Here is a 23,342-nt window from a genome sequence, read left to right as displayed (position 1 = left end):
CTAACGAAGCTAAATGGTAGACGGTGCCTGGACTCCGGTGATGCGGCATGTAAACATGCGTCTTTTTCCAGTCAGTCGTCATGCGTTAATGTATGTTAACGCCGACGCCGGTAACGTGCTAATGGCGCTAAAGGAGCTAACTGGTAAACGGTGTCCAGCACTAAACGATTCTGGGACATTTTATATCGATTCTGAATCGTAGTAAATGAGAACCGCGATTCTTATGTGAATCGATTTTTTGGCACACCCCTACTGTAAATCAATATCGATTATTCATCTGTGTGTGACTTCATTATTATCTGTTTTCAGGAAATGTTGTCATATATCGCATTGAATGTATCATATCCCCAAAACGTGAGCCAAGACGCAGCCCTTAATCACAATAAACCTTGAACGGCAACGCGATTTTAATGTAAATATTGCTATTTACGGTGATGACAATCTTATTGTGGGACAACCAGAATGAGTCAATCGCATGTAAGATATGCAAAAAAAAAAAAAAAAGGTGGATAAGAGGCGTTAAGAACAGTTTATTTACCAGAGGCAGTCACCATCTGGCTTTCTTAGCCACAGCTAGAAGAGATGGAAAGATGTCCAGAAACAACAAACCCCTCCCTATGCCAACAGGAGGCACACACACACACACACACACACACACACACAAAGACTGTATGTAAAGGATGTTGATGACAGGACTTCTGGGAATATGATCAACATTTGCATATGGCTAGTTTTTTGACACTAATGAGGCCAATCAGAGCGGAGCCCATAGCAACAGAGTTGTAATTGGTCGTGTGGAACGGCTCAGGAGCTGATGGTTTCGTAGGATGCAGATTCAGAGCCAATGAGAGTCGAGGAGGAGGAGGATGCCGGTGGTGCTGCTGCTTTGTTTTGGGTTGAAGTGACTGGTGCGTTGTTGACTTTCGCAGACGCACACACACACCAGTCCCCATTCAGCGGGACCGCAGTGTGACGATTACCTCCACACACCTCCACCTTCTGTCTGGATGCACAGCACGACGGCAACACACCTTCCACCTAGCGCTCAGACACAACACTGCTCTTTATTAAACAAGACAACAGCTCATTGTGGGCGTTGCTATGACGACCGGTCGTCTATTTTTATGCCGTGCCACTAATCAATTCCTGCTCTGCTGTCGCCTGAGGGGTGGGGGTGTGCATGTGAGTGTGAGGGTGGTGGGGGGGGGGGGGGGGGTAGTGGTAGAGGGCAAAGGGGAGGAGGAGGGGGTGAGTGAGTGTGTGTGTGTGTGTGTGTGTGTGTGTGTGTGTGTGTGTGTGTGTGTGTGTGTGTGTGTGTGTGTGTGTGTGTGTGTGTGTGTGTGTGTGTGCCATTGGAGACAAAGAACGGCGCAAAAAGGAAGTGAGAGAAAGAAAGCCGTGTCGGGGAGTCGTCTCATACCATCACACTCCATACCACAAAAGGTCGTCATCGACATGACTTTCGCATCACGTAAAAAAAAAAAAAACGTCCCATCGCGACATGCCCAGACTTTTGCGGCGGCCAACTGTTTAACGGTGAGATGGAACGAAGTAAGCGACGTGACACAAGAACCTCTGACGATCTTCTACGCGGACAAAGCTACAAACAAAAATAATTCTTAAAACACAATGTGTTTCTGAACTGGATTTTCTGCGCTCTGTCGCATTCTCCTACCGGGTTCTTTACTGCGTAACATCGCTCGGAGAAGCCATCGACTGAAACGCTTCTCAATCACTTTGGGTTGGAATGAAGCTGCATCAAGGTTTGCCAGACGGCATAAAAAATCTGTTTAGAGGTCGACGATTATGGGTTTTTCTTTGACCGATGGCGATACAAACACGGTATTTTCCATAAAAAAATCATCACATTAAATGTGGGTCGTCAAAAAATTTTTGGCCGGAAAAGGTTTCTGAGAACAAAAATGCGTAATTTGGAATTCTCGTCTAAATAACGGGGCGACGGTAGCTCAGTGGTAAATGAGTCATCTTTGAACTCGAAGGTTCTGGGTTTGATTCCCGCCTACGCTAGCTAGTCTACTTGGCAAGACACTTGACCCCACGTTGCTCCAGAGTGACTGCTCCAGTGTGAGTGATGGCAAAACTGTAGTGTAAAGCAGCTTTGAGTGGTTATCAAGGCTAGCAAAGCAAAATGTCAAATATCGGCCAAACCAATTACCTGCATCTCCAAACAATGCCGACTTTTGAAACAAATACAACAACAGGCGTACAAATCAATCAATTAAATTACATTTAAACTTGTTTAACTCAAACATAACTCCCTGACGAAGCCTCTGCACACGACTGTTTTTGTTATATTCGTCCACAGACTGCAGACTGGGCGGACATCACGTCGCTAACACTTTTAACCAACGTTAATACCAACTCTTGCCGTGCAGTCACCCGTGACTAACGCCGCACTGCTAACAACTGATATCTACCTCTCGCACCGAGCATCAGGTCGGCCCACACATACATGACACATCATGTTGCACTTCTTTTCTGTGCTCTGCTCTGTGTTGTGTGTCTTCTCTGAGCTCTGTTTCCCCCCCATCTCCGCTCCAATGTTACATTTCTTTTTTTTGCGCTCTTGAAAGTGTTATTTTGAGTTTCTTTACTGGACTGTGTTGCACTTCTTTTCTGCACTCTTTTTTTCATTAGTCCAGAGAAATGCCAATGACAAGTGCCGTCCATCCATCCATCCATTATCTGCTGCTTCATCCTCCACCAGAGGGTCGCGGGGAGGGCGCTGTACCAATCTCAGCTGACAAAGGGCGATACGCGGGGTACACCCTGGACAGTTTGCCAGTCCATCACAGGGCCAAATATAGACACAAACAACCATGGGAGGAAGCCGGAGAACCTGGAGAAAATCCACGCACACATGGGGGGAAAAAATGCAAACCATGCAAGAAAGGCTCAAACCTGGGTCTTCTTGCTGCAAAGGCAAGAGCGCAAACCACTAGTACATTTCCCATTTACATTTTAAATATGCACCTATTTGTATAGAAAGGTAGAGATGAACAGGTTGCTAGCACTTATTGCCTTTGCAGCAAGAAGACCCGGGTTCGCGACCCGGTCGGAACAAGGACCTTTCTACATGGAGTTTACATGTTCTCCACGTGTGTTTGAGGGTTTTCTCCAGGTTCTCTGGCTTCCTTCAGAGTCCAAAAGCACCCAATATGGGGATTATATAAATTGGACACTCTAAATTGATTGTAGGTGTGAGTGTGAGACCCTTTTCTCCAGGTTCTCCAGGTTCCTCCAGAGTCCAAAAGCATCCAATATGAGGATTAGGTAAATTAACCATAGGTGTGAGCGTGAGACCCTCATGTGGAGGATAAAGCAGTAGGTGGATGGTAGAGATGAACAAGCAGTGTTCACTGAGCAGTTTTGAGAGTGTGAGCAAGCTTGTGCTCGTTTTGGGGCCACTTCTGCATCCACACACTGTGTTCCACCTCTACTAAGCTGCAGATAATTAACACATATGACCCCCCCGTTGGGTGTCATTCCCCCCCACAAAGTCACAGAACGGCCATAGAAATAGAAGTGGGCTGAGAAAGCAGGACACGGACCGACCCATTCGACGCACTGACCGCTGAGGACTCAAGACAGATGCACTGCAAAGCAAGCACTTAACACTGGCTTACTATTATTTGCTGACATCGAACTTGGCAAAGAGCGAGAAGACAAGTTTATCTGGATGCTGTTCACGCAGCTCACTCTCGGGGTGCTTGTTTTTTTTCTCTTTGGAGTTCAACAGCGGGATAGTCCTGCTTCATCCACTCACTGACGCTGTAAACACTGCTTTAACACGAGGGGGAAAACAGGAGATGTGGAATCTGCTGGGTCTATAATACTACTGTGATATGGGGGGGGGCTATACAAGAGAGAATTGAAAACAGGTTTTTATAATTTAATAAATGCTGAAACTGAAATGTCACAATACTTAAACGTTTAACTCGGAGCTACAGTGAAGACTTTTTTGGCAGCAGTTACACGATCTCCACTCTCTCAAGGCTTGGTTCACCTGCCTTTGATTTGACCGTTTCAGTGGAAAAACGGTTTTGATGCAGCTGGTCCACAGGTGGTGGAAAGGAAGCACCTGATCACAATTTAGAAGCCTGGCATAAAAAATAAAGAAGCTCTATATAGTTTCAAAACGATATAGATGTTTCCAGGAGCGATGAGAATAGCGAGTGAAACATCTTGAGCTGGTCCACGAGGTTAACGTTCGCGATCATCATCGTGTTTAAGATGCATCATGATTTGTTCACGGACGACTCTGCCGAAGCATTAGTTTGCATTGTTTGTAAAAATTCATATTTATCGGGGAGTTTGTACTAGGGGTGTGCCCCAAAAAAAAAAAGATTCACATAAGATTCGAGATTCTCATTTACTTTTTTTGGTAGTGTTGGGCTAGCCGCGGCACCATTTACCAGTTAGCTGTGTTAGCTCCTTTAGCGCGCCTACAGTCGAACTTGAGCGGTCTGCTTATTCAACAAAAAGTGCAGCGCTACAAATAACGTCACGTAAACATGACGTCGCGCGCGTCTTTTTCCGATCAGTCGTCATGGAAAACGCGCCATTCGCCAATGTGCGTTGACACCGTTAACGCGCCCAGCACTAACTACTTTGCATTGATTGTAAAAAAAATATATATTTATTTGAGTGTTTGTACCAATGAATGGAAAGGTAACCATGTGCGTTAATACAGAAAATTCAGGATGAATTAGCGTAACAAAAATCAATCAAAACATTGACATGATAATATTAAGGCTGTGCACATTCACTGGTTTCTCAAGACGACTCAATTACAAGGAGTTCTGACTGAGAAACTCCAGAAAAACCTTTCTTAAAGCTTCTCTGAATGTCTTTTAACGTTTGAGGGACAGTGTCTTGACCAAGGACGAGCATATTAGGATTGACTGATCCGTCCCCTGGGTCGCGGCGTCCGAAAAAAAACAAGTTGTCAAAATCAGCCGGGCCAATCATTTACATTTTTAAGTTGATTATGCATATTTAAGCAGCCATGTTCACGCTTCGCCCGCACGTCTCATTTTCAGCTCGTAGCTACAGGCTGTCAACATTAATTAGGCTGCCATTAAGATGTTTCTGCTTATCAGCCGGCAGGTGATTACAGATCTGCAGTAAACAAATACAGGAGTAAAGGCTAAGGGGGGGGGGGGGGGGGGGGTTTGGTGTTTGACTTGGGATTCGAGGAGGTTCACCTGGAGGAGAGAACACGCTCACAGCTCTCGTCCTCTGCCACACAGGACGCCGAGGCCTGGCTCTTTGTCTTTGTTGAAAAGAAGCAGCCGCACTTGTTTTTCTGCACACGAGGCGGAAAAATGAGATCGCCAAGTGGTCACGGGAGACAAATTTGGGATGTATTTTTAATGCCAAGTGTGGAGGGACAAAACTTTTGTGACGACCGGTTGTAATTGGAACTTTCGGGACAGATGTTCAAACCAGGACTGAGCTTCTTCTCACTTATTAACACTATTGGGTGATATAGTAGGTTAGTGGTTAGTGGGACCTTTCTGTGACGAGTCAACCCTTGATCTGACCTCGCTTGTATAATGACAATAAAGATCCTTTCCTTCCTAATAATAATCCTAGGGTTTATACATTCTCCCATCAGGTGATTAACTCAGGTGTTGTCACTTACACTATGTAAGTTTATGTAAGAAAAATAAGTTAGCTTAGACTCTGTATCGCTTAAAACTGCAACTTCTACTGGTTCTTAGTGAATAGACCTTCCACCTATTTTTCCACACAATATAAAGTGTGACGTTAGCCAGTTAGCTCCCTTCAGCGCGGCTACTTTAACGGCGGAATGAGTCGAAATAGTGCCAAATCCACCGGTTTACAGGACGCAGTATTTCAAAAAAGGCAGAAGCGTGAATATTTGTTTTCATTCTATGCTAATTTAAGATGAGGCTAGCAGACATAGCAAGCTAGCGTTCTCCCATCAGGTGATAAAGTCGTGTGTTGTCACTTACACTGGGCATTATACAAGAAAAATAAGTTAGCTTAGAATCTGTATAATAATATAAAGCGTGACGTTAGCCAGTTAGCTCCTGCCGAATCGAATAGTGTTTTCCAACAAAAAAGCGGGATTTCTTTTAAAGCAAGCCGAGTTGACATGGTGTATATTTGTTTTCATTCTATGCTGATTTAAAGCTAGCCAGCTAGCATGCTATCACGCTAAGGTCAAGGTGCTGACCGGTCTGATAAATGCTTTAACATGTGTTGTGTTCGTCATGTAATAAAACTGGCTACACTCGACTAGGTTAGCACTGGAGCTTGTGCTAGTGTCGTTCTCAGTCATACGTGGATATAAAGTGAATACAACCTGTATTTACAGTTTGATTACGTACATTTCAAAAGAAAGATTTATTGTGACGCGCTGAAAGATGAACGGCATCATACTGAAGAAGCCTTGTATTGAATCGAGTGTGTTTTATGATTTTTTAAAAGACAAAACCTATGTAAAAACCACACACACACACAGTGTGAATCTGAGTGGATGTGTGGATTAAGATTATCTGCACGGGTAACGTGTCTGCTGGGGTTTTTTTTCACATGCGGTTTGTGCTTTTAACTGAAATACAGTGCAGTTGTCAGGTGAACTCCTGTGACGCTTTGTCTTTTTACGCAAAAATGTGGCTGAAAAATGAAAGTGGAATTTGCTCCGGGAGGTTCAAAAACGAGACCCGTGCAGAAGGTGATTCCTTATTTTCAGACAACAGAGGTGCTGTTCTTGTCAACGTTTCACTCCTGCTGCAAACAAGTCTCATGTTCCTTTAACAAAAGGCACACATCATTTCCTTTCTCGCTCCCTGAAAACGTATTTATTTTAACGCAGGGAACAGAGCGCAGAGCCAGTCTGAGCCGGTTTGTAACCTCAGGGTATGGAATTATCTCTTAATATGTAGCCGTTAGTGGTCAAGACGTCACACAGTAAGACAGTCAGAGAGAGAGAGAAAGAGCCAGGGTGGGAGGAGGAGGAGGAGGAGCGAGCCCCGGTGTTTTCAGAGCAGAAAGAGGAAAATCTCTTCCTTTAGGAGCTGGCACTTTGTCAAGAAAAGAGTGAGAGCAGAACTTCAGACCACAGGGTGGGGCATACACTGCCTCACCAGCCAAATGAGAGGAAAAAAAGAAGAAAGAGAGAAAGAAAAGAAAAAAGAAAGAAAGAAAGAAAGAAAAAAAAACAGCGGGAACATGAGACATTTAGTCAGAGCGAGGCACACAAAGGTAGACAGACATTTTGAAAATGTGGCAGCCAGGAGCAGCACCAGCACACAACAGAGACAATCGAGTACGAGCACACGACGTGTTCATCAGATTTACTGCTCCCTGACCGACGACGCTGGATTACACAAGCTCAGATTCACCCTCTGCATCGCCCTGCTGCATCCTGGGGGTAGTTAAGGGCATAATGCGTCATTGTTCGGACGCTAAAGCTCGTTAACACACACACACACACACAGACTATAGAGCGTATGCATCAAAGCGACAACGGCGTTACGTCGTTCTTAAACGCGGCGCATGCAGACAGGGGGTGGGGGGGGGAGCGGTGGCGAGGAGGTGAATCTGCATGACGGCAAACAAACATGGAGGAGAGCGAATGTGATGCAAGACGACTCTGCCCAGAGACCAGCAGAGACCAGAAGAGACCAGAGACCGGGAGCGCTCGCGTCCCCCCAGTATGAAAATTCCAACACGGACCAGAGAACGACCACAAACCAGTCCCCACAGACTCGCATGCACCAGTGTAGTGTCTATAAAATGAGATCCTCCTAAAAAGTACAGCGACAGACATAAGAGCAAAAAGGCCCAAACCGAGGGGGGGAATAAACTGTACAGAAGAGAGGTTTGCTAACACTAACTCTGCCACACCAAAGTCCACCGAGGAAATCAGTAATAGTCTCCAATAGTAACTTCAAATCTTCAACCTGAAGGTCTAAGAGAAAAAAACGCTGATTTTCTTCATGGCGTTTGGTGTGAAAGAGCGAGTCGTTCACTAACTTGAAAAGGTCACCAAAGTGCAAATTCGTGCAAAAGTGGCAATCGCATTCTGAAGCTATCAAAGGTTTTAGCCTTTTGTTGAGTTAAGTGAATAAAACCTGCTTTTTCCCAGTGTCCCTGCTGGCAGCCGTGTTTTCAGAAAGAGAAGCCAGGTTCTTAACTCCAGGTTTTTACTTCAACCTGAGACACATGACACGCACACACAGTACACAAATGACAGTTTTATATAATGCACGTTGCGTTAACATTAACGCACATTAACACGTGGCATGCTTAACGCTAACCTTTAAAAACAGAGGCACATATACGCACATACACAGGTACGCTAGTTATTCTTAGCACTGCTCTTTTCGTTTCATAAACAGACCGCTCCCGTTCCACTGTAGGCCCGCTAACCGGCACTAAAGGAGCTAACGCAGCTCACGGAGCTAACTGGTAAACGGTGCATCGTAGTAAATGAGAATCACGATTCTTATGTGAATCGATGTTTTTTGGCACACCCCTACGCTAAAGGAGCTAACACAGCTAACGGAGCTAAATGGCGCCTGGAGTCCAGTGCCGCGGCACGTAAACGTGACGTCACGCACGTCTTTTTTCAGGTCAGTCGTCAAGGAAATGCCTTAATGTGCTTTAACGATGATAGCCGTTAACTGCCGTTAACTTGTCCAGCACTAGTTTTATACTGTATAAACATATGTATGCCATAACAACAATTAAATGTATGGAACAAAATAACACATTTACAAGTTTATTAACTAATTGCTACTTGTCTGAGTCAGGAACCGTACTGAAATAAGTTTAGTAGACTTTATTGTTTAAACAATTTCATATTTTGGTCATTTCTTAACTCATTTATCAGGACTGAGACCACAGTGGGAGATCCATGTGAGACAAAAAAAACATCCTTGGCCTCACTCCGGCTCAGTTAGCTTGACTTTCAGCGGCGGCTAATATTTTTAAAAAAGGACCACATGGAAGAGGGCGAGCAGGCAGCGGCTGTCAGTGCTGCTCTGAGGTCAGCACATGAGAGCGAAGCCTGCTGACACAGAGCAGTGAGTGTGTGTAAAGTTTAATATATTACACACACACACACACACACACACACACACACACACACACACACACACACACACACACACACACACACACGGACAGTATATCACGCTGCAAACTCCACCAAGAACATTTGGAACACGACAGAAAGCCACGGCTGGTCTTCATCAGCTCAAACGTGAATTACGTAGGTAATTTATGATTAAAACATCCTGTCGCCGTCTCCCGCTGATCCTAAGACGAAACATTTTCACCAACAATATGTGTGGCGCGAACTCTTAGCCCAATAGTTCTGTTTGATTCAGAATTATGGACAGACTTAAATCAATATTCAACGATTAGCCACTGGTGTTTGTAGAGTGGGACGACGACGACGAGTCGTGTAAAAAGTTGACAAAAGATGACACACGAGCGCACACTTGTGTTATGATTATGATATGAAATGGAAAAAGGGAGGCGACGCGGCGTCACCTGTGGAAACACAGCAGCTGTTTAACGACTCGCGCTGCAAAACCGCTGGAGATGAATGACATTAGCGTCGCAATTTTTACCCTCGTTAGTCCACACTCAAGTTTACTGTGCCAGCAGTGACTGCAGCAGAAACAACAACTACTGAACAGGAAATGTGTTAAAACAAGACAAAGAACAAAAGGAGCAAACCTTTCTGTTTAAGGCTGAACCATTCAACCACAATCATTATCACGATAACAGCGTCACAGCCGTCGATATCGATCATCGTTACTATAAAATGTCAGAGTGACGTGAAGAAACCACTTAATAATGGTTTAAAAATCTTGCTAGTGCTTGCCGGCTAACGTTAACGCACATTAACGCGTGACACGTTTCCATGACGACTGACCGGAAAAAAACCCACACATGACGTCATGTTTGTGTGCCGCGGCACTGGAGTCCAGGCACCATTTACCAGTTAGCTCCATTAGCTGTGTTAGCTCCTATAGCGTAGCCATTAGCGCGTCTACAGTGGAACTGGAGCGGTCTGTTAATTAAAGGAAAAGAGCAGCGCAACAAATAAGCAGCGTTCCTGTGTACTGCATGTGTGCCTCTGTTTTTAAAGTTTAGTATTACTTTTTTAATAAAAATAATAATACTAATTTTTGCACATTAGACGCAAAATATGTGTCAAAGTGCAGCTGGACAATACATATGGGGCTGAAACAATTATTTGAATTATCGATTACTAAATCAATCTTCATCCATTTTGTTAAAACAAGATTTCTGATCGTTTTAGCTTCTTAAAATGTGAATATTTCCTGTTTTCTTTGCTCCGTAAAACAAAGAAATCATTAAAACTGAATAATTTTGGTTTGTGTACAAAACAAGACATTTCAAAAATAATCATCATTTCCGGGTTTGACGAACACTGATCGAGATTTTTCAACACTTTCTGACATTTTAAGGAATTGAATTGAGAAAATTCTCGACAGATGAATCTATTACGACAACAATTGTTAGCTGCAGCTCTATTGATAAGACTCATATTGAAGAAAAACATACTGCAATATGTTCCGATATTGAACATTTTTATGATTTGTCTCTGACTCCAGTGAACTGACTCCTCTGTACTAATTGGTGTTTTCGTCACTGCCTCCATCTTAGTATTCGTCTTACAAAGCTGATCAATATATGCGCACACACAACATCCACGTCTGGTCATGACGACAGAAGGCAGAATAGAGCGTCGTTAAAGTCCCTAAAACGTGGACGACGTGTCCTTCGATGCGCCGGAGCATTGGGCAGAATTACATTCAGACAGGTTGACTGGGGGTGACCTTGTGCTGCACCTGGCTAAATGCAGCAGCACAGCAATGCAGCACTGATGTGTGCACGCTGCTTATTCACTGGCTGGATTAGCCCACAGCTGCACTGCTACTGACTGCTCAGCCGTTTCCTTACGACCGAGAAGACAAATCAAAAGTATTCCCCACACAGTCCACACACACACACACACACACAGCGCCCTCATTATGATCACACTCATCAATTAGTGCCAAAACACAGGTATTAACTACACCTGCTCCTTTAATGAAGACGTGACTTCACCGATTCCAATCTTCTCAAACACAAAGGGACGCAGAGTTCGACTTGCATGTTTATAAAACTCTACATAATCGTGTGTATTACACTATCGCATGTAATCGCTACGTTATTACTATAAAGCAGCAGCAGATTTGCTCTCATTACAACATCAGATATCATATGTAAAGAATAAAAAACGTACAGAACGCGAGTCAGCTGGAACGTCTGTTGCCGTTGTTAAAAGCTACAGAATAATATTTTTTTTTTTTAAGCCACCGTGCACAGCATGTTCAATTAATTCAACCTAATGACTATATTCTGATTAGAGCCACAGCTGGGCAAAGAGCAAAACATCAAGTTACAGACCTTTTATATAATTATCATTATGAAGTGTGGCAGGACAAATTACATTATAGTGGAGTCGGCCGCGCTGCCTCGCAACACGGCAAACACAGACGCAACCATTTTAATAATGTATTCAGTGTCAGGGGTGGGAATCGCTGGGTACCAAACGATAAACAATACCAATAATATCACGGTATAACGATTCTTGCAAGATAACCATCACAATATCTGTCTAACTGAAGAAAACAAAATGTTTTGAAAGCGTGAAAAGTTAAAAGTGCAGGATTGAACGTGGATGGAGCGTCTCTAAACGTAGCTTTCTCCGCCGTTATCCTGCTGTAAACTCCCTCTTCTTCTACAGGTAACTTCCACCCAAGTTTCACTCATTCTCTTGAGCAGCGCCGCCGCGAGGAGAGAGGAAGTAACGACGCACCCGGCGAATGAAACTGCAGGGACGTTTTACTTTAATTTAAAAAATATCTACGTTTGCCCTGGCTTATCGATTATCATTATTATTAGAAATTGCACGACGGACGACGACAACAAACCACCAAATTGATATTTTCGCCGACCCCTAATTCACTGCTATAATCAATATGTGACACGGTGAATAGCGTGAGTTACGAGGCCGTCACACACTGTACAGCAACGTCATGTTGTTTCGCTGTGAACACACAGAAACAATGTTGTTTCGCTGTGAAAAAAATCGCCAGGGGGCTATAAAGTAGCTGTAAACATCGTAAAAGTCGCACATATCATACTTGCCTGTATACAGGAGTTTTTAAAGCCTTATATAAAATCAACAATGATGATAATAATATTAAAGCAAACAAAGCATCCATATCGGAAAGATATGCAAATTCAAAAAAGTGGATTGGTGCATCCCTAATTTTGTAGGCACTGAGCTGCCTTGGCGGAGGTCTGCGCTCTCAGAGTGCTTTTCTAGCTAATGACATGACTAATGTGTGATTTTCAGTCAAAATGTGCAACGTGGCAGAAAGAAAGCCTTAAACTTTTAAAACTTGTTGCCTTCAGCAACCGCAAATTGCACATTTACATACATGAAATACTTATGTAAACACGACCAAGGCGTAGATACACGCTTGTCTTCATTTGTAGAACAAATGACACGTGTATGTGTACATGCATGCATGCACATTTAACGACGGCATTGTTTTCGCCGTTAGATCGACAGTGAAAATCCTTGATTGTTTTGAAGTAGTGAATACATAGGGCAGCAGCATTTAAAACAAATATTAAGACAATCAACTAATTCATTAATGGCAATCATTTATAATTAATATCATTATACGATACTACAGCGTAGCGTGTTCTACTACACCACTCCATGCAACGCAACTATGCACGTTTACAGTGTTTTTAAAATTGTGTTTTTTAATCGCGTCGACTATATACATACGCTTGTCAACGGCGGTTGAATCCAGAAAATAACACAAACAATGAACCCGAGACGTGGGATTTACGGGTGTCATCGTGCATGACGTCATCCCTTCTGTTCGCCCCAACAACACCGGCGTTTTCAAACTGCTATGGTTACGACAGTGTGGACTAAAGAATTAACATAACAACAAATGTGACTGTACATACTGTACATAAAATGTTGGCCCACTAGCACTCAAGTCTTCTCACATCCTTACATAACGTAATGTATACATGTTATAAACCGTTAAGCCGTTTGTGCTGATGTACGTACTACTTATCCATAACCTGACATGTCAATAACACGACGCTCCAAATGTGGAACTAATAACTAAAAATAAGCCTTTATATGTGATATTCAGGCTTTTTGTGGATGGTATTGGATTTTTCTTCCTTTTCCCCCCCGTTATCCACTCCAGTGATTAAGTATCTGACTAACACAGATACACAGTAACGCTCTACCCTGCACACACACACACACACACTCTTGTGTGTGGGTACAGAAAATGCTGCAGTCATTTTGTAACCGTGCACACCAGACGTCTTTACCTAATCTTTGGCGCTAACGCAACATAATGGCACACACACACACACACGGTAACGCTTGTGCAGAAACGACAAATTACAGCGACTGAAATGTGTGCGCGTTTCTATTTGGAATCCATCGTCTGCACGACGACGACGACGACAATTCTGTCTCTTTTGTTCAACACAATCAGTTATACAAGTCTAAAAAAGTTTGAGTTCGAGGACAACTGAAGAACAAGAAGACGAGGAATTAGGAGGAGGAGGAGGAGGTTCTTTTCTGACATTTTCTCTACAAATACAAACCTTTAAATGTTACATTTCACCAGAAACGGACAAATTCGGCTTCTCGGAAATTCCAAAACAACCATTATTGTGTAAACCTCTGCAGAATCTACACTACATTATGCGGCCCTGGGTCCCGATCACAAGCCATTTCCTGTGTGGAATATGAGAACTTTATCTACCACAAGCAACCTGGTAACACACACTCTGCCACTGTTTCTGTGTGTGTGGAAAAAAAACGTCGAAATGTTGAAACGGTCAGACACTGTTTCACCTGAACCCCCCTCCACCCTCCACCCTCCACCCTTCAGACGCGAGTCAACAGAGAAACGACCACGGAGCGCGACACGCCACAGAAAACTCCCTCTGGAAGATAAACAAACACTCATTTTCACCCCCTCTGCTGTAATTTAGAAATTCTGCTGAACCCGCCCAGTGAATAAGAGACCTTATAATAACACCGACGCGGCGTAATTACCAGCCCACTGATAAGTGACATCACCTGCTGCTGTCTGCGATGATCGACTGGGACGAAAACCTGGGTCATAAAGTCATAAAGTCACCTTTTATATGTCATAAAAAGAGTGTAACAGGGCCTTTGTGAATCCTGTGCACAGCAGAGGAATGATGTCAATAACAGAAGGGTCGACTTTCTTTATTGGACACGTCTGGCGACGTCCGACTACAAAGACACACGGAGCCAAAACTGACGGTAAATGTCATCGTATTGAATAATATTTCACATGTGGCAGACTGTAAATGAACTATTAAAGACGCATCGGCGACATGCGTTTTTAACGCCAATGTCCTGCTGCCCCACGTCCTCACTTTATGTAAGAATGCAGCAGTTTGAGTGACATTTAATGACAATAATTCAATTAAAAAAACAACAACAAACACTTGAGTGAGCACTTTGTATCAATAAATGTGAGCCGTGTGTATCACATTAGATTAAAAACAACCCTGCTATTGATTCATGACTTGCAGAAACAAACGCATGGGCCTCAAATTTCAATATTGATGATGATACAATAGCAGTCCAACTATATTACTGTCACAGACTGGGAGACGGTGGGTTTAATACAACATTATTACTACTATTACACAAGCAGGTACAAATACTTAGTCTGGGTACCAAACAAAGTATTGTAAGTGGTACTATACAAATAACTTGGGCACTACTGGGTAACTGATGCAGGTTTTTATGAAACGCCCAATTTCAGGATGTAAAGGTAAGAAAGAAATGAGTCTGGTTTGGTTCCTTTTGGACCAAACCCATTATTATTTGATATTTTTGATATCCGAAAGTAAAGTTTGTCCAGATGTTAGCGTTCCTAACACCTATGCCTAGTTATAAAGACAGTAATGACGCGTTTCAATCGTGCTATGGCTCGGTTTGGAATGGTAAAGCCCGGTGGACGCAACACCAAGACAACGCAGACAACAACGGCAAGTGTTGATGGAGCCCAGTCTAGCTCCACCCGGGCCGTAGCATACCATTTTAAATTGGTATAGCGAGAAAAGGGTGCCAAAAACTGGCACCATTCCTAAAAGGTAACGCAAGAAAATGTGCCGTATGGTTTGGAATGGTAAAGCCCGGTCTAGCTCCACCCGGGCCGTACCATACCATTTTTACATTGGTAGAGCGAGGGAAGGGTGCCAAAAAATGGCACTATTCCTAAAAGGAAACGCAAGAAAATGTGCCGTATCAAACCGAACCATCACCAACACAACACTGAAAACAGGTACCAATCAAATATGAACAGTACCTGACCCCTTATATCACCTCTCTGTTGTCAAAATGAACATCCAATAAACCACAACCTCTTATATTTTCAAGCACCAGTAGCTAAACGACGCCTCAAAAACACATGGAGCCCTTGCACACTCATCCAAAATGACAGTAACAGTGTGCAGGTACAGTAAAAAGAGCCTGTCATAGTCAGAAGTATGGCAGGCTTCATCTGTATGCCGCCGCCGCCGCCGCCGCTGCTGCTGGGGGCTGCCAGGGGACTCTGAGCTGGAAATAGGAAAAAGGAAGGGCTCCATCATTGAGAATACTACAGTTCATTCACAGCTCCTCAAACCGCAAGGACCTTTCATTCATGCCGACCCACTACTATCACTATGTGAGTGGAGGGGCTGACTGTGTGCATCAAGGTCTCTGACAACTTATCTTCCATCTCTTCCACATCTGTGGAAAACACAAAGTTTTTAACTGTACAACTTTTCATGAGTGACACACAAATCACACAAGTTTGTGCAAAAAAAATGTACCTATAATGGAGGAGTTTTAAATGTGAACATGAATTAAACCATGTCAAAGATGGATCCAGACATGCGAGTCTCATGTAAATGTGGAGGAGGAGCCGGTGCAGCAGCTCGTGTACACTCACTGCAGAATAATAGGCAGCAGACATTAAATATTGATCCCCCCCCCGTTTTGTCTCTCTAACGTCATCCAGACATCTACCTCCTTTAATAAGCCTCGCAGCCCGAATAATAGCCTTGCCCTTGGTTGCAGTCAGAGTGTGTGGAGGTAAATGCTCTGGGGCGCAAAGGCAGCCATTTAGGTGCATATGGAGCCAGTTGCGTGTCTACGTAAATGGCTGATGCATTTCGAATTTTTTTTTTTTTTTTTTTTCTTCCTAATTGCTCAGAGCCATCAGCCTGCTCCGGCCTTCCTCCTCTTCCTCCTCCTCCTCCTCCTCCTAGCGCCGTGTAATCCGCTACTTCCCGCGGCTTTAAGTCCATTACCGCCGCTGGAACATCGCGTCTCATCCCGGTGCTGTTTAAACGAGCATTAGCGAAGCATTTCGGCGGAGCCTGGCTCGCTCTGCAGCCCCGGTTAACCCCCAGAGACTCCGGATCAAACAATGAAAAGCGACTGGAGGCATTCCGCTCACTGTTTCCATCACCACCGTAAAAACTCCCCCCCCCCTCCTCCACCACCGCCGCCGTCACCACAAAAAAACCCGTCTCCGTTAACACGGTCGGTTCTTGTCGAAACACAAACAGTAAACGTTTAAGCTCCGCACCGCTGAACGTACGCGTGAACACAGTTGGAGGCGAACGGCTGCTGGACGCCAACATGTCAGCCTCGTATCAATAAATAAGCGAGCAGACGCCGCTCTATTGTCTATCAAAGCACATCAGCGTATCCGCCACCGGCGGCACGACGACTCGTTAGCTGCCGTCCCGCCGCCACACCAATCCCGCCGCTGCCATTTCAAAACACGGTTCTCCCACCCTCCCCGCCTCCCCTCCGGCCGGAGCCAGGCCCCGCGCGTATCCTCGGACTCACCTGTGTTCTCCTTACGGCCTCAGTGTGTACCGTCTCCGGGTTCACGGTCCGGTCCTGACAGCGCTGCAGCGGCTCCTCACCACCAGTCCCCGGCACCGGCAGGCAGCACTAAACCGCTGATTGGGCCTCGGCAGACGCTCACCCCTTCGGTGCAGCCAGGCCGGCAGCTCATTGGCTGAGGGCGCGCTCAGACACGCCGCTGATTGGCTGTTTGTTTTTCCTCCGCTGAACGCAGCCTGGCTCCTGATTGGCCGCCGGGGTTTCCGCGCTGATTGGTGGCTTCCTTGTGTTGTTGTCTGTGTCTGGGATGGAGAGCCATGTTAGCTCCAGCGGGGCTAACAGAAACAAAAGTGTTGATTAGCATTCGGCGTGTCGCGGCCTGTTTTTTACAAGCCGCTGTCGCTCGCTCTGTGGCGGAGACGAGACGCCGCCGACTTCCTCGACACGTGTCACGGGTGAAGATAACCCGGGTTTGTTGTTAAATAGCGGGATTATAGCGGCGTTCTTCCGCGCTGCACATGTACATGACAAAAGAGCCTAAGCGGGGCTAACAGCTGTGACAGGAAACGTCACCACTAAAGCGAGACAGACGGTCCAAAGCATTTTAGGACTCAAACAAAAACAATACACAACATTACAGGTATGATGTGTGACGCAAGAGTGACGCAATTAAAGGGAGAGTTTGTAAATATTGTTGTTATAAATATGATTGTGTGAGGTTTTGGCTCATTATCAAATCTGACTTCAGAGACTGCATTTTCACTGACATTCACAGGGCCGGCTCAAGCCTTTATGGGACCTTAAGGTGAATTAGATTATGGGGCCCCCTCCCTCCCTCACGACACCACTTGACTATTGCCGCTTTTCCACTACACGGTTCCGGCACAGCTCGACTCTACACACGTAGAGTCGTTTGTTTTTCCACTACAATTTAGTATCTCCTCAACGTGGGAGAGGTCTCGTCATAGCACGGCTGCATGAAACTGCGTTTTTTTTACGCGGCACAAACTAGTTTACTTCAAAAATCGATTTAATTAAAAAAAAATTAATTTCTATTTTGAAAAAACACACAAAACACCAGTTTGTGTTATTTGTATACAGTTTATTTTTGTAACTTCTAGGAGAAAAGGGCAGCTAGCCTAAGCTTATATTTATGCAAGTTATTTTTTTTTGTACAGTAAGTAAGTTTTTATTTGTTTTGAATGAATAAATGTTAACTTTTGTCTTAAGTTTGCCTTTGTGTGATCACATTATCTTATACACACTGTACTGTTTTGATGCCATAATTTGCCTTAACACACTATGCATTGTATCAATTTTTGAATCGAGAATCGTTTGAATCGAATCGTGACCCTAAGAATCGGAATGGAATTGAATCGTGAGCCACCCAAAGATTCAACATCCCTACTACATGGTTTAGTTTTAGTTTTCCACTACAATTTAGTATCTCCTCGACGTGGCCTAGCACGGCTGCATGAAACTGTTTTCAGTTTAACTGAATCATTAGAATCAGTTCATTAAAAAGTACTTCCTGTACGACCGGAGCACGGACTCTGTCACTAAATACACCAGACTCCTCTGTTAAATATTGATATTTAAGACATTTCTTTTGCTAAATGTTTGAGATTAACGCACGTTTTCATGAGTCTTTTTAACTGATCTACAGTTCGGCTTTGTTCGGCTTTATTCTTGTGTCGGACGTCGCGCTCATGACTCTTCCAGTGACGACACTTTCTGACCAAATCGGTGGACGACATCACGCATAGTATCGGAATCTCGCCAAAGAAGGTACTAAAAGAAGTACAAGGTAAAAAAAAAAAACGTGCCACGCTGTCCTGAGGCGAGTCGTTCCGGGGCCGTGTAGTGGAAAAGCGCCAGTCCACTTCAGGGCCACACATACAGTCACGGTCAATTTACACGCAGAATCCGCAAATCTGCATGTTTTTGGACGATGGGAGGAAGCTGGAGAACCTGGAGAAAACCCACGTACACACGGGGAAAGGCAAGAATGCTAACCGCTGCACCAACCGCGCCGCCCAGACGGCAGTTTATAAGATTTAAAATAAATAAATAAGCACTGATAATGTGGCAACCACAGTTCAAATAAACCCCAAAATGAATCGGTCAGGAAAAAGAAGAGTGAACGTCATGATTTATTCACTGGGGGCGAATAGAGAGCGAGGAGAGAGGAATTTCTGTTCAGTCATAGAATCAATTTCAAGAGGAAAAAGTGAGACATTTAAGAGTTTAATTCGAAAAATGTTCTGCTTTGTGAGAAAAGTCCTCACCCTTTAGCACGGTGTTCTGCAACAGGATGTGACTGGTACTGTTGGTGGTGACCTCTGACCTCTGCGGTTGTGTGTGTGTGTGTGTGTCATGTGATTCACACGTTATTATTATTTTGAATGGAAAGTGTTTGTTTTCTGTGTGATGAATCACAGGCTGAGACATAAACAGATACATGTTAATATCACTGGAGACAATGACTCAAGTTAAGATGTTGCTGCTCATGTCCACGACTGTGGAGACTGAGCCCTCTAGTGGCCACATGCAGTATGTCACACAGTAAAGATCTGTGTTGTACACTATTGTTGATTTCATTCAAGTTTGCTGTGAGTTTTATCTGCTGTTACAAATATCTATGTATCTATCTTATATCTTAATATCTTCAAACAAATAAAGACATTAAATAAAGTCTATCAAACGGTGGTAATAGTTTGTATGACCTGTTCATCAAGTGTTCATACACTCTTAGAAATAAAGTAGAACCATATAAGGTTCTTCGGCTTGTCCTCATAGGAGAACCCTTTTTGGCTTCAGGTGGAACCTTTATTAAAAAGGTCCCCTTTTGGTCCCCTTTAAAACCCTTTATTCAGGAAAGGGGTTTTAAAGGGTTCTCTGGATCAAAATGGTTCCCCTTTCTTCGGGAAAGGGTTTTTCAGAAGCAAATGGTTCCAGGTTGAACCTCAGCCCTTGTAGAAGGATCCTTTTGGAACCCTTATTTCTAAGAGTGTAGATGCACACCTGAATGCTGAAAACATCAGGTTAAATCAGTGATTTTCAAAATAAAGTATTATTATTGCTGTATTTCCTTTGTCGTTTCTCAGCTCAATCAAATTAGTGCGTTTATATATTGTATTTACATAATGATTATTATAATTATTCATCTTTATAACATTTATAATTGAAATTACATTATATACACTATAACATCCCTATAATTGAACTTATTTCGTCACATTTTGCGATTGGATCGCTGTCCTGTTTGGTAACTTTGGCAGATTAATTATACATTTAATTATAAATGTTATTGACAGTGTAGATTTGATGCTAATATTGATAATAAAAGACTTCATGGGATAAAGGTTTGAGTGTCACAGTCCAGCTGTTTAAAAACACTTTTTAAAAACAGAACAGAACTGATTAAAAATGGTAAAATAGAAGGGAAATAATGGTCTTTCTTTGTCTGGATGTTTGCTTTCATCCATTCACTGGAATGTTGAAACCACCAGCTGTTCATGGTTTGGACAGTAGATGGCAGCATATTAACACATATATGTTTTTGCACTATAAAGGTATCAGGACTGCAACAGATTATAGGATGTTTAAAGACATATCACATTCCTTTAGACCCTAAACCTAACGTTAAACACAACTAAGTGTCTAATCTTGACCTTTAATCCATATCTAACCTGAGCCCAACTTTACCCTGACCCTAAAACCAACGTATTAATCCACAAAATGTCCTGAACAGTTGTTTAGGACCAGTCAAAATGTCCTCAGTTCCTATATTTGTTTATATTTGTCCTCACAAAGATATACATGAAGTACACACACAAACTTGTTTTGCTATCTTAGTGAGGACACCACATTCCCTGGCCTCTTATGTTAACCCTAACCATCACAACGAAATGCCTTACCCTAAAAACAAGTCCTAAACCCTTTAAGGAGTGCATTCTTAGAAATAAGGGTTCCAAAATGGTCCTTCTACAAGGGCTGAGGTTCTACACAGAACCTTTTTCAAGGGTTCTTGGTAACACTAATGGTTCCAGTGAGAACCATTTTAATCCAGAGAACCCTTTAAAACCCCTTTCCTAAGTTAAGAGTTTTGAAAGGGTTCTTGGTAATACTAAGGGTTCCAGGTGAAACCTAGAGTATGTATGACATTTTGGCTGGTGCTATAATGGCACACTCTTAGAAATAAAAGTGCTAAGTAGAACCATAAGGTTCTTCGACTTGTCATTTTAGGAGAACCCTTTTGGGCTCCAGGTAGAACATTTTCATAAAGGTTTCACCTGGGACCCTTTTGAAACCCTTGATTCAGGAAAGGGTTTTGTAGAAGAACACTTTTGGGACCCTTATTTCTAAGATTGTATATGGCTCTGGTCCCCGCAAACATATACACAGGCACACACACACACACACTTGTTTTTCTATCTTACTGAACACACTCTTGATATAATGCATCCCGTATCACAACTAAGTGCCCAGCCCTAACCCTAACCCTAAAACGAGGTGTTAACCCTGGAAAAAGCCCTTTAAAGTCATTGGGCCCAGACAAAGATCAAAATGTCCCCACAAAGATGGGTTTTTATGGGGGTTTTGGACCGAGATATAAAGATATAAATAGAAGATCACACACTCACACAGTGACAGACAGACAGACAGAGTGTGTTCCTCTGATATAAACACAGCTCTGCACAAAGAGTCCATAAATGTTCTGGAGATTCTCTCTCTGTCTGTGCACGTGTCACCAAAGGTGTCTCCTTCCTGCTGCAACACCTCGCGCGTCACCACCCCGCTCGCGCCTTTAACGAGCCAATGAGCGCGGATCCTGCGGCGGCTGTCGCTGGTTTGTTCTGTGCTCGGTGATCGCAGAGGAGAGGAGAGGGCAGAGGCCGGCGTGTGATGGAGAGATTAGAGGAGGAGGTGGAGGTGGTGGTGGTGGAGGAGGCTCTTTTCTCTTTGACTCCTCACACAATGGACAGTGTCCGCGAGACAGAGAGTGGACAGTGATGCTTCAGCACCTGGACAGCTCCGCGCTGATGCTGAGGATTCTTCTTCTCTCCTCTTCTTCTTCTTCTTCTTCTTGATGTGGTCTCCATCACCATCTTCACCATCATCTTCAGTAGCAGAAGAAGCTCAGTGAGGTAAGACAACACACAAACTGTGAAATAATGTGTTTTTACTGTGTTTATGTCACTCTCTGTGTGTGCGCGCGTCCACTCCCCCCCCCCCCCCCCCCCACACACAGTGTCAGAGTGATGCAGTGAAGCGGGAAATGTGTGTGTGTGTGTGGTGGGGGGGGGGGGGGGGGGGGGAAGTGGAAGGAAGAAGCAGATGCTTCCACTCTTAATTTAATCAATCAAATAGATAAAAGTAAATAAAAACACATGATTTTTGACGCTTTAGAATCTCATTCATGGATGTAAGGATGTACCTGTGCTGCAACGGGTTGCACCTTCTTCTTTTCTTTCTTTTTTTGGTGCAGGAACACAAGTCGACCTGCAGTAATCAGCCAGAAGAGGGCGCTCTTGCACAGTTCTGCAGCAGCAGCAGCAGCAGCATCGCTGTGGCTCAGGTGGCAGAGGAGATTATTCTCCCCTTTTTTATTGACTATATTCTTATTTGACTATGAGTTTTAAGGTTTGTTATCAAGTGCAATGATGAGTTTATTTTCTCGTTCTGCTCTGGTGTCTCTTTAAGGACAAAAAGCAGTGACAGTGGACACAGTTAAATCTCCAGTGATCGACAGAATTCAATGCATCTCAGTCGTTTAAGTAGATAGTGATTGTTTCATCAGTTTAAGGACACGTCCCTCTCTTTTGTTGCCTAATACAGATTGAGCTGTAAGTGCGTCCACTTACTGGAAAGCAGATCTGGAAACACACTGTGTGGAGAAGATTGGAAAAGGCTTTGACACACTGCCACTGTCACTGAAGTGCTCAGAAAAAAAAATGAGATAATGTTTGTTCGCCCTCCGGGGGACGAAGATATCGCAGCGTGATCGGTGAGGTGAAGCAGCCCGAGTGTCAGTTAGAGGCCGGATCGCTGCAATAACCGGATCTGGGGGTGACTCAGTCATACATCGTGTTGATATAGAAGGACATGAAGAGAAAGAGGAGGAGGAGGAGGAGGATTTACCAGACTGTGTGTAAACTGCTTACTCTTCCCCCCAAAACCAAATCCCATGGAGAAAATGTCTGTTTTTAGCTTCAGGGTAAAACACAGGAGTTTCTGCTCTGTTGTTGCTTTGTGTGGTCGGTTTGTGTCGTTTAGGGAAAGCGTGTATAAAAGCTTTCAAACACCTTAAGTCACAACA

At 43.8% G+C, this 23,342-nt stretch overlaps 1 protein-coding gene across 1 annotated transcript in view; it reads right to left on the bottom strand.

Moving 5' to 3' along the window:
• gatad2b (GATA zinc finger domain containing 2B) overlaps nucleotides 1-17,112 on the bottom strand; it is a gene marked incomplete at its 3' end in the record, with an annotated part of 53,531 nt that extends 36,419 nt beyond the window's left edge. Inside the window, exon 1 of the mRNA XM_083899860.1 lies at nucleotides 17,021-17,112. The remainder of the gene's footprint in view (nucleotides 1-17,020) is intronic.
• Between the last annotated feature and the right edge of the window lie 6,230 nt (nucleotides 17,113-23,342).

Source organism: Microchirus variegatus, assembly GCF_963457635.1.
Source record: "Microchirus variegatus genome assembly, chromosome: 13".
Taxonomy (NCBI): domain Eukaryota; kingdom Metazoa; phylum Chordata; class Actinopteri; order Pleuronectiformes; family Soleidae; genus Microchirus; species Microchirus variegatus.
This window is presented reverse-complemented; position numbering and strand designations above follow the sequence as displayed.